Source organism: Gymnodraco acuticeps, unplaced genomic scaffold (genome assembly GCF_902827175.1).
Source record: "Gymnodraco acuticeps unplaced genomic scaffold, fGymAcu1.1, whole genome shotgun sequence".
Lineage (NCBI taxonomy): Eukaryota > Metazoa > Chordata > Actinopteri > Perciformes > Bathydraconidae > Gymnodraco > Gymnodraco acuticeps.
The window spans coordinates 1-13,604 of NW_022990695.1; positions in this window are offsets into that span (position 1 = coordinate 1).

Below are 13,604 nucleotides of genomic sequence, written 5' to 3' on the forward strand. Positions count from 1 at the left end.
AAATATGTCTCTGAAATCCCAAAAGATGGGGCTTAAAACTCTCTATTTAGCAAGCTCTTTGCTTAGCCTTTTCCAATCTGAGTTAGTTTTGAACCGTAACGTGCATGCTGTGTTTCTGACTCAATACAGATGATGTGTTGGAGAGGGGCTGAGCTCAGTAGACTGACTGTAATGAGTGCTAGCCACTAATTAGCCTGTTGCTAGGTAAGGCCTCGTCAACAACAACAGACCAACGGGGCTTTAGCTCCGTTTAACTCATGGTGTGTGTGTCCCCTCGCATACATACACACAGTGTTGTATCCTCACACACCCCCAGTTATATTCATGTGCGCAAACAAGTAAACACACAAAAGCTTTTACATATAACGCTGCAAAAAACGGCACTTACCCACAGAAGATTACGTTTGTTATTATAACTTACTCAATATGATTTTAGAGGATACAAAATACTAATAAATAGGAGAATAAATACTTGTGTTATCGGCTAGGGCGTGGCTTTACAGCCTTCACACAGATCGCCATTACGGCAGTATGTCTGAACATGTTAGCAAATGCCTGATAATTAAAATAAAAGACAAAGCAAAGACTGCGGAGCGTACAAAATAAAATGTTTCAAAAACATATAAACACCTAACCGATTCATAAAAGTCAGTCAAAGCTTTCCAAAAGCACGAGCAGTGAACTCCAGGCCCACGTGACTGAACTCAAAATTGAAAGAAACAGACTAAGAAATGACGTAAGCTCCATGATCAAAACTGCCAAAAAGAATTTCATCAATGTCAAAACTGAGGAAAACAAAAATAAACCCTGTGAACTTTGGAAATGACTCAATAACCAGCTTGGCTGCAGTAAAAAACTCAAAACAAGATTTTCTAACTTAAACATAAAGACAGATAACCGGCTCATCACAGACAAACTGGATGTGGCCAAGTACTTGAACATTTTTTTCACAAACATAGCCACAACTCTTGTAAATAAATGACCCTCCCACTCAGGGCTTTTTGGAGTAGATCACATCATGACCTACTACAAAAACCTAGGGGTACGCAAAGATGATTTCAGTCTAGCGAGGGTAACAACAGCAGAGGTACTCATTAAACTGAGCGCCCTCCAACCTAACAAGGCCACTGGCCATGACAATATCCCCTCCAAATTCCTCAGAGACTCAGCAACCGCCATCTCACCAGTCATAGCTCACATAATTAACCTCTCCATAAAACAGGGAAAGTACCCAAAGACTTCAAAATTGCAAGAGTAACCCCCCTGCACAAAAAGGGCAGCAAATTGGACCCAGGCAACGACCGCCCTGTCTCTATACTTACCTCCATCTCGAAAGTCATGGAAAAAATAGTATATGAACAGGTCGAAAAGTACCTCGCGGAAAAGAAACTAATCTATGAATTTCAATCTGGCTTTAGAACATCCCACTCCACTGACACATGCCTTCTTTATTTGAGCGACCACATCAAACCAGAGGTGGACGAGGGCAAGTACTGCGGCATGGTGATGCTGGACCTACAAAAGGCTTTCGACACTGTCAATCACCCCATTCTGATTGACAAGCTAAAAGCAATTGGTTTTGATAAACTATCGGTGAGCTGGATTGCAATCCTACCTGGAGGGGAGAGAACAGATGGTGGAGGTAAACGGTACTCTGTCCCCCCCCCCTCCCAGTGAGCTGTGGTGTTCCACAAGGAAGCATATTAGGTCCGTTACTGTTCCTAATTTATGTAAACGACATGTCATCAGCATGTGACTGCAACTTGTTCCTGTTCGCGGACGACTCAGCCCTGCTGGTCTCTGACAGGAACAGGTTGCAGGTTGAAAAAACCCTCAGCTCCGAGCTCGGCAGAATCTGCACCTGGCTCGCCGATAATAAATTATCATTACACCTGGGTAAAACAGAGTCCATTCTCTTCGGTTCGAGACATAATCTCAGCAAATCCGACGACTTCTCAGTTGCAGTGGGCGACATTATTGTCACAAGTAAGAAGGAAATTACATACCTAGGATCTATTCTTGAGGCAAACCTCTCCTGTGACAAAATGGCATCCAATGTCTACAAGATCCACTACACCTCTATGGTACCCATGTACATGTCAACATTCTTCCCAAAGGTCAAGGAATACCATGATCATAACACCAGAGGGAGCTCCACAAATCATGTGAAACCCAGATTTGGCACAAAAAAGGGGAATACACGTTTCGCAATGATGCCACATCAAGGTGGAACGCTCTTCCCACAACTGTAAAGGAAAGTAAAACTATACTTACCTTCAAACCCTCTCTTAAAGAGCACCTTCGGGGGAGAGCATTGCAAAACTGGCCCCGGTAATGGTACAAATCTCAACCTGTCGTTCAATGGACAGCTTCCCCCCCCCCCATCTATGTATATACTCGCATTTTAGACTCTGTTACTAACTGTATATCTGTAGACTTGGTATGTCTTAAATGTCCGGTTAGGATGTATTAGAACGAAATCTAAAATGAAAATTGTAAATAAGCAATCTGTATGTAAAAAACCACCTGTATGTAAATTGTAAATAAGCCATCTGTATGTCAAATATGTCTTAAATGATATGATGAATTGGAAATGGGGGACCCTGATGTAAACAAGACGAAAGTCTTTCTCTGGTCTGCATCCCCTTAACAATTGTATGTTTTGAGCTGTACTGTACTGTACCCAATATACAAGCTGTTAATAAACTTTTCAATCAATCAATCAATCAATCAATCAATTACTATCTGGGTTTGAGGCGACATTGATACGGCGAAGCTACATGCTACATACTACAAGCTAGAGATAGCTTTATCAGGAAAACACCGCTAAATAAAAACTTACAGCTTCAAAATGGGATGTGTCCTCACTGGCCTGGTCCCGGATGGTTGGTATTGATCCCGGGTTTAGCATTAGCTTGGAGGCATATTCGTGTTGGACTTGAGAAGTTCATAAACATGTCCGTCGTCAAATGTTTGGAACACAGTCACACCAACAGAAATCTGCCGGGGTCTTCTGGCACATGTCCCTTGAAAATGAAGTCTAGCCACAGATTATTTTCTTTTTCCACTGATGGCATTGCATGCAGTCCCCTGTCTCGAGTCTTGCAGCCAACAACAGCACAAAGTTTAACTCGCTTAGACATCCTGGCAAGAGCAGGCAAAAACACAGATGTGACTGGGGTTTATTTAGCCTGCCGATAGCCTATATGCGAATGAGAGGTTTGGCAATGCACGTGGCCGTGGCTCATTCCCCTGATAGGTGGAGAGTTGACCAATAAGCGGAGCACGTCTCTTTGTGACGTAGAAAAGTGTTGAAATCTGGATCCATTTTTTTCAGATCCGTTGCAGCCCCTTTTTTTTAGAGATTTAGCTAAGGAGGAAAATAGAGAGGGTTGTGTTTTCTGACACTTGGTGAGTTCCCTGGAACACCGGGGACACATATTCTTGTATAAAAGACGTACAAAGGTGCATTTTGCATGACATTTAAATTTAAATGTGAAGGAATGTGTGTAATGTGGTGATTATTATTCACCCACGGATCTATGGGTTGGGGCAGAGCCGTATAATAGAAGAGTTATGACATCTCCGTTCACTCCAATGGACCACTTTTTTACAGCAATGGCGGATCGTGGAGCCTCTCATTCGTTCCCCGGAAGTTAGCGCCAAGGCTAGCAGAGCGGTAGAGTTGCAGCATAATAGACCGTTCGTGACGGACTTTTAAAGGTAAGAAGAAGTTTAAAGATTTATATTGCGGATATTATCAGTACATCTGATTCAAATTAACATGTGTATTAAAGGATGTCAGTGGATTATCCCTAAATCAGTAGATTTAGGGAACGTTTACAGATAACAGATCAAGCTAGGATACCGAAGCAAGTTAGCAACAGACGTTGAACAACCTTTTAATTGTAAATTCCGTTCTCTTAATGTCATTTGGTCCAACGTTGTTGAATTAGAGAAGAGGGGCTTCTAAACGGGATTGTATGCGGGGGTGGAGGGAGTTAAATATTAGATAAATATAACTTTGGTGCGTGTAAGAGTGAGTGTTTTTAGCAGAGCCATATTGTGTCCTTGTGATTATGTTGATTATTACCTGCCTGTATAATGTTGCAGCTCAGCTGATTTTGGAAATGATGGCAAAGGGAGAGGGACTTAAGTGAGAGTGAACACACAAGGTAAGTTTAATACTACTGTTTTATATAAGTAAGCATACTAAACATGTATTATATCACTGTATTATATAAGTAATCTTGTTAGTAACCTACTGTATGGCAGGTGGAGGGGCAGTGATGTTACAGGTGGAGGAGCAAGACTGCAAACTCACAAGACAGAGAAATCAAAGTTTGTTCTCTAGAGAAGAGGTTGATTTCACTTCAATTTTTTATTTCATATTTTCTAAAGATGTGGAAATGGCAACAAAAAAACACGTGAGAGCTGTAACCAAGACAACTGTAACAACAGGAGTAGAGAGCCACCAAGGTTTTTCAAGTCCCTCTCTTACTCCATTTTGCCAACCCAAACTTCCAGGTACATGACGGGACACCTTGCTTGTTTTTGTTGTTTGCTCTCCTCTGGCTGGGTGCTGGCAGGTGGAGGGCAGTGATGTTGGCAGGTGGAGGGGCAGTGATGTTACGAGTGGAGGGGCAGTGATGTTACGGGTGGAGGGGCAGTGATGTTACGGGTGGAGGGGCAGTGATGTTAGCTGGGTGCTGGCAGGTGGAAGAGCAATGTTTAGTCCAAATATTTCCATTGCAACGGCTAATGGAAATGATTGCAGCTGTGGATCTGTTTGGGGGTTGCTGGATGTGGTAGCTTGGCTGCTGTTGTTCCTTTTCACCTTTTTGGATTGGCTCTTGCTTCCAAAATGGCCATCTTTTAATTTAATTTTTTTTCTGTCATTTCTGATTTGTTTTGCCTCAATTCTCAGCCTCAGCCGTATAAATCTTTTTACGAGTTTTTGTTGTACTCCACAGCATGACGGAAGCCTGCTGGAGAGGGCCTGAGCTTCTTTCTCCAAGACACCCACTGCGTTGGGGAGCTGCATGAGGGAGGAACCAGTCTTGGTCCTAAATAGTTCCTCAATTTGGTGAATGAAGTCAAAGGCTTCTTGGGAGGGACGACAAAGCGCACCTGCCTTGAAGTCTTTCAAGTCCACTAACAAGCTGTTGTCACCAGAAGGACTCTCATCATGGTGCTCTGTTGCAATTTTGCATTTTTCACAGATGCTGGCAAACTTGATGATTTTGTGGACGATGTAGCCTGCAAGATGGAAGAGAATACATTTCTCAGTTTTTGTGAGGTCAGGTGCAGCTGCTCTGTTCACCGCCATCAGCTGTTCCACTCTGACTGATGGAGTGATTTTTGGCTCCCCTGTGTCCAGGAAGTCTGCCAAAAAGCTACTGTGGTCTTCCTGGTAGCTCCCAGAGCTGATGGTGGTGAGGAACTGCCCCACAGATATGATTCTCAGTGCATGATGGAATTCCACTGGAGTTGGGACAGGATTTTTAGACCTCACACAGCTGAATGTATTTTCAAGGCAGTCTTGTGTGAACCTTGACGTTAACACAAACCTGTGTCCTTGTGTAAGCATCTCCTCTTGTATGGCCAAAATTGATGTTGTTGCCATTATCACCCCTGTTTGAACAGGCTTCCAACCTCCCTTTTGACCTATCTTTATCCCACAAAACAGATGGACGATGTTCTGGAGGAAGGTGATGGCCTTTTGGTACTCCTCCATCTTGAGCCTGCTCAGGGCTGTAATTGGATGGCGAGATGACATCAGATCAAACCAACGATCAACCTGCTCCAGGAACCACGCTGTCGTCAGGTATGACAGAGGGCGGTTTTCTTGCTGCACCATGTATTTCAGCCCAGCACTTGTAGCCTTACTGAACACATTTAGAGCAAGACCAACCTTCATCTTATCAAAGTGACTTGGCTCGATGGCTGCAGCTGAAAGATGGGGAGCTATTTTTAAGGCCATCCCTTCCTGAAAGGTCAATAAGTCCTTAATGGGGACCACAGAAACCTCGTTAGAGGGGAGGTTCTCTCTGTTAACAACATCCTCAGGAATTATGAAGACCTGCCCACGGACAAGGGCACTTTTTAAATTTTTTACCAGATGTGGGACATCGGGCATGAAATAGAGCTGCCTATCTGGTTTTGCTGGATGTGGCACCGATGTTTTATTTTGGTCCACCCCAAAGGATTTCCACATGGCTCGGTTAGGGCTACCCATGTCGGTGGTGACATCAAGCACATGTAGCCCTATGGATGCTGCCCTCTGTATTATCTCAATAATGATTGGCCTGTACTCTGCTCCATTGGTAGAATTGCCAGTGTAATGATATGCCACTACTTGCTTCCACCGTGTTGTGTTTCCAGCCAACATAAACACACAAGCATGTGTTGCCACCCCTGTGTGACCTGGTAAAGTCACATCACCGTACAGTTTGCCTGTAATCATGTCTAACTCCACACTTGGTGTGATTGCCATTTCATCCAAGGTCAACACACACTCCCTTTCAAGGTCTGTCAATTTATCTGCCTTCAATTTTAGGAAATCAAAGACCTCTGTCAACACACCAGGCTCAAACTTAACACATTGCATCCTTCTTTGCAGTGTCTTTATTCCTGGAAGGGGAATCTTCAATTCCTGCAGAGTTTTGTAACCCGTTGGTCCGCTCGCAAAGCGAATTTTTAAAGCCTTCTTAATTGTCTCATTGCTCCATTTCATCCCCTTTGTGGTGAGTCTGCCTAATGCCTTCAGTTGGTCTTTTGAAAACGTTTTCTTATATTTCTTGTCCCTAATTTTCATTGTTTTCTTGAGAGCTGCATTTTCCTTCCTGATTTTTCTTAGTGCAGCCTTTGCTTTTTTGGTGATTCCTTCTTGGCTCTTTAATTTTCTCTTTAATTGTTGTAATAGATCTGTTTGAATGGCTGCTGGTTCCCTCGTATGCTGACTGGCTGCTGGTTCTCTCGTATGCTGACTGGCTGCTGGTTCCCTCGTATGCTGACTGGCTGCTGGCTGAGTGGGTGGTGTCCGCCCTCCCTGTCTCTCCTCACTAGCCATGTCCTCTCTTTCTTCACCCTCACTTTCCCTTCTCTCAGTCTCCTCATCCCTTCTTCCCTCAATCTTTGAGACTAATGTAAGTAGAAGACATGGCACTGTAAATGTTCGAACATTTAAAATATTATACCACTTAAAAATAAGAAATATTACTTTTGTTACTAAGAGTTCATACTTATTATACCTGTGTCACCTTTCACACTATAGCTGTGATCATGAGCTATGGGCTTTGTAGATACAGGTCCCGGGGTGAATCGTGGTGCAGGGGCCCTTCTCTTTTTGACCACAGGGCGATGCACGAAGATGGTGGGTATAGCCTCTGCTCTCAGTCTAGTCTTGCCCTTTTTTGTCTTGACAAACTGGTCTGCATCAAAATGTGCCTGCGGAGTGACTTGAGGTTAGTTCACACACAGAACAACTGTGTCTGAATCTTGTCTGCCCACATACATATTCCATAGTGGTTGATTACACAGTATTAGGAAACACTTTATACTTACTGGACATGTTATACTCATTACATACTGTATATACAATATGACCAAGAATGTGAGACAACTTTATAGAAATTCATATCACATACTGATGCCATTTGTCATACTTTATTAAATTCACAAATAATAAAGTTCCATAACTTCAGTTGGGAACAAAGACCACACCTTATCTCCCCAAGGCAATTTCCCATCCAATAGGTGTGCTATATAGGTGTGTATAACCCTTTCTCCTGTCTGTTTATCCCTCTTTCAGCACAAGAACCAGAGGGGGATTCAATGGAGCCTGAATACCTGCACTGAGACCCTCACCCTGCACCCTGAGTCTCAACTCTCAGTGTTTTTCAAGCCTTTCCCTGTTTTTTTGTATTAAACAAAACATTAAGCTTTCCCAATGGTGTGGTTTTCGTTTTGTGAAAAAGTGCAAATGCAGTGTTTGTATATAATTACCTCACATATTTTTTTGCTGTTGGTTGTGAAATTGCTCCTGCTGACTTGAGCCAGCCATTTTTTCCTCCGCTCTGTGTCAGTGGGAAAGACGTACATTCGTACTCCTTTCTCTGAGCGATTGGAGCATCCCCAGGCAGCACAGCAAACCATGGTGGCGACTAGGAGGCAGCACAGCAAACCATGGTGGCGACTGGGAGGCAGCACAGCAAACCAGGACAACACGGAGGAAAAGGCACCGACAAACTGCATGATATGCTATTCAATGTTTATTGAATTCCATGTATTTGCAATGGATGTTCCTAAAACAACACATTTAACATCATCATCATCATGCTGCTGCTGCTAGTCCTTTGATAGTCACCTGTCGGTCTCCTGTCCTTTCTGAAAGCCATAAAGATGACATTAGTCATTTAGATAACTTGTGTCCTCAGTTACCATGGTTACTGAAACTACCATGAATTTAAGAAAATGGTAGACATTAATCTAATCTGAATTTTAAAGCATTACTTTAGATCCCCTCCCTCTAAATATATCAATAAACATTAGAAAGTGATGCTCCTGACTACCATACAAGTTTAAGAAGATAATATTGGTTTTAAAGAATTCAAAGCTATAAATAAACAGCAACAGGCTCTTTAACCAAGGCACTGTTAGCCTAACATGTAAACTAGTTGTTCACACTAATCCTAATATTATCACTTAATATTAGCAAATTCTATTTTATTTTTTAAAACATATTGATGTAAATACATACACATATCGATTTGTTGTATAAATATTGCAAATCAAAACCTTTATTCACTAATAATTACCAAAAATCGTAGTTCTATCTCCTGTTATCAGTGCATTCACATTGCCCGCCATGAACTTCCGGGGAACGATCCTCTTCTACATGAACCACGTGACGATAACCGTTTTTGGACTTCCGTTGTCGTAACTCTTCTATTATACAGCTCTGGGTTGGGGTATTGTTCCGCACGGACATTTTAGTTAACCGGACTTCCTGTTGATGTGAAATCTGAAAACATTTAAAAAAAATAAAATAATACTTTATTCCGATTGTTCTTGCTTTTCTCTTTGGAGGTCATCACATAACTGCATTGTAATACACGGTTCGGCTGCATTACATATTACAGATCTGCCGTAATTCTGTATTTATAGAGCCCTGCTGAGAAGACTTCTAGACAAACAGGAACAACTGCCGCTGAAACTGAATATGTGACGTGGATCATAAATATATCAGCAATTAAACAACATCTTCAATTTCTCTTCACACAATACGTCTCCTTGCAGTATCAACACTAATTCGGCTGACTTTTATATTTGATCCAATCGGTATATTGGTGTATTTACACCATAACGGCGCACAGCTGATAGAAAGGGACACCTGGTGGTTAAAGCACGTTATTGAAATGTATTATTTTTATTATTCGATATTAATAGGAGACACACACAGACAGACAAACGAATAAGGCTTTATTTAAACATTAAAGAATACTTTAGGTTAAGGTCTTATTTTGAATAAGAAAAAAGCTTTGGGGGTATAAATATTAAGCCTGACAAAGTACTAATATATTGCTTTCCTGCAATGTTAACTACTGTATGTGTAAGCACTTATTTTAACTGATATTATACATATGTATTATACCAGGGTTGCCAACTCTCACGCATCTGGCGTGTGACACACGCTTTCACTCTCAATCTCACGCTCTCACGCTGCCCAAACTATTCTCACGCCAAAAAACAAGAATACCGAAGACTAGAAACGGTTTTGAAAACTTTTGTCACGTAGTGATCGTCTTCTCAATAGAGCATCTTTGATAATGTCTTCTGGCCAATCAGAATCAAGATAACGGCGTGGTGTTGTTGCAGGAAGTCCCGACGGAGAATACTTTTGCTGTAGTACATCTCTATATACATCGATACAACATTGTGTTGATAGAAATCAACACGTAATGAAATAAGACCCCACGGTTTGATGATTGATAGGTGTGTGGCTGACACACAGAACAATGGGGGCTATCCACCCTTATCCACAATGTAAAGTCATTCACAGCCTCTTCCCTCTTCTCTCTGTGAGGAGCAGCAGGTTCAGCTTTCAGAACAAAGTAACACAAAACTAAAATGGCATTCATTTTTTTTTAAATATGTCGTGTAGTAATAGATTTATTTATTTGTCTTCTCAAGAGAGTACCAGAATGTGTATTTTATGTTAGTATTTCTCCTGGGGGAGAATTCCCCCAGACCCCCCTACAGGGGTTGGGCTTTCAGCATGTCATCTCTTTCACCTGTGGGGAAGTTGCAGGATTGGCTCCAGGTCGCCCTTTTTATTTACTACAAGACAAATGTGCCTTTTTATTTCATACAGTTCAATTTGGATTGAGACGGGGAAATAATCTAAACCTCCCGCGTGGCGTTTCACTGTCAAGGGGAGCGTGTATGTAATTACATTGCAAATACTGACATGAGCCCCACCACTGTATGGGTTAGCCCTACCATAGATTACCCAACACAAATACTCTCTCGCAACTGCTGACCCGTATTGCGCATGCGCAGATCTAAGATCCAGTAGAAATGATAAAAAAGTAAAAGTCTGCTGCTTATTGTTCTACTAGGCCAACATATAGTGTGTTAATTAACATATTTGGCAGTTTGGAGTAAGTCTGTAGATTTGTTTGTGTGTGTGTGTTTCATGTATTCTCACGATAATTAATTTTGTTGGATACATTTTCCCGGAAATTATTGCGATAAACGATAATATTGTCGGCATATAATGATAATATATAATAATAATTCAAGTACATCCTTTCCAACTGCTAGTCACATCCTCATGTAAATGGCAATTTATCGAGTTCATTTTTATTTATCGTACGATAAGTCAATTAATTGTTTATCGCGACAGGCACACAATAAAACAGTGGAAACAAACATGTGTTTGACTTTCATTAGTGAATGAAACTTTGTGCCCTTTATAGTCTGTGTCCAATATTGTGTATTTGTATATATTGTATATATATCCTATATATGCTACGGTCCCGCTGCTGACACGATAGCAGTCATTTCGTGCGCATATGTGTAATTAAACCCATGATATCAAAATCTCACTGCAGCCAGGAACCCAAAGTTGGCAACCCTGATTATACTGTTATAAGATGTATGTAGATAGTATAAGAAATGTGCATAATATGACAGTTTAATGGTGGAGGTATACACATATTGATATATGTCTTGAAATGCACTGTTGAGGAACCTGCGACCCAAGTTTTTCATCTCCGACCTTGTCAGATATTGAATATTCAATAAATAAAGAACACAGAATTGTTAAATATAAAACACAGAATTTGTGTGATTATACTAAATGATTTACAAATAAACACCACTGCATATTTACAACTGTTACACATGCTGATGTAACGCAAATGTTCCAACTTGGGATCAATAAAGTATATCTCATCTCTTTCGACTCCACTTTGAGCGATATAATTACTAACAGAGCACTTATATACTAATAAAGGACTGGCTTACCTAAAGCCAGTTGAGTAGCACTTGAAATGTTTAGCTCTATGAAACCTGATATACTTTATGATTCTGTTTTCTTCAAGGTTGTGTCTTCCTGGTCGAATGTACTTATTGTAAGTCGCTTTGGATAAAAGCCTAAGCTAAATGTAATGTAATGTAAGATGATTGATGGCTATGCCATATTTGCCTCTGAACCTTGACAAGTGCATGTTTCAGGCTCATCAATTAATGTAATGTAATGTAATGTTATCAATGAACAACAGGAGGGGTCACAGACATAAGACCAGCTGTTAAATAAAGCTCTTCTGACCTTAGCTGGCATGTGTGTATATATATTAATGCTGCCCATTATGGGCACAAGCCATTTTCACCCATTTATTAATTATATGTTTTAAATGTGAGTGTTTCCTATCCCCTAAACCTCCAGGGATGTACACCGTTTAATACTGGCAACTTCTTATTATGGAAAATACGAAAACGTCTTTTAAAACTACAACTCCCAGCAGAGACGTGCCATAAAACATGTTGCGAAACACACAATAGCCAGCATGTGTAGTTCTGGGGACGGGGGACGGGGTGGGGGAGGGGGGACGCGGTGGACCCGTTCAAATGCAGTTTTGGACAGTCTGCCGTGGTTCCATCCCATTTCAAAGTGCTGTTCGACGCTCGGCGTAACCCTCGGAGCACACTCAAACATCCAATCACAGAGCTTGAGGACTATCACGGGGTTTGTCAAGCGAAGCGGAGAGAATACTTTCTTCCGGGTGTAAAATTCTCTAAAGCAAATGAGCTGCTCCGACCCTCGGTCCTGACGGACTCCAACTTGTGTTTATTAATCAAACAAATAAATAAACAGAAGGATAATTGTGTTTATTGTTGAGTAAATAACAGTGTGGTTTAGAAAAGAATACAAAATTAGAAGGAAAAAACGATGAAACCATACAGAGTTCAGTTTTCTGAGCCCCGACTCTCCCCGTAACTGACGGCAACAAAAGTCCTACAATATTCAATCAAAATAAAGAAGTAAAAACAATAAGTGTGGCTTGATATTGAGTAAGAAAAAGGTTGATAAACGCTGTGAGAATGAATCTGCGGAGAGCATTCGCTCGCGATCCCAACTCCTCTATTCTATATAATATATCTCAAATTAGTATCTCGTCCGCACGGGTTAGTATCTCGTACGCACGGGTTAGTATCTCGTACGCACGGGTTAGTATCTCGTACGCACGGGTTAGAATCTCGTACGCACGAGTTAGTATCTCGTACGTACGGGTTAGTATCTCGTACGCACGGGTTAGTATCTCGTACGCACGGGTTAGTATCTCGTACGTACGGGTTAGTATCTCGTACGTACGGGTTAGTATCTCGTACGCACGGGTTAGTATCTCGTACGCACGGGTTAGTATCTCGTACGCACGGGTTAGAATCTCGTACGCACAAGTTAGAATCTCGTACGCACAAGTTAGTATCTCGTACGCACGGGTTAGTATCTCGTACGCACGGGTTAGTATCTCGTACGCACGGGTTAGTATCTCGTACGTACGGGTTAGTATCTCGTACGTACGGGTTAGTATCTCGTACGCACGGGTTAATATCTCGTACGCACGGGTTAGTATCTCGTACGCACGGTTTAGTATCTCGTGCGCACGGGTTAGTATCTCGTACGCACGGGTTAGTATCTCGTACGCACAGGTTAGTATCTCGTACGCACGCGTTAGTATCTCGTACGCACGGGTTAGTATCTCGTACGCACGGGTTAGTATCTCGCAGAGTCCTGCATCGGGTCGGGTAACCCGCGGGTACCCGACGGGTGACCCGCAAAAAAGGTGATTCGCGGGTGGTATTTTTTCAAACGCTTTTTTCCGGGTTCGGTTCTAGGTAAAACAAAGATGATGCGGGTCGGGTCGCGGGTGTTGCATAATAAATATATTTAAATAATAATAATTTAGTTTAATGTTTAAATCCTCAGACCTCTCCCCCGCGGGACCGCGCATAATCATAACCTCTGCAGCGCATCAATCTGCTGCTGAGCGCGCCACATTCGAAATGGCTGAGCTGAAGCTCTCTAGCGGAGAATA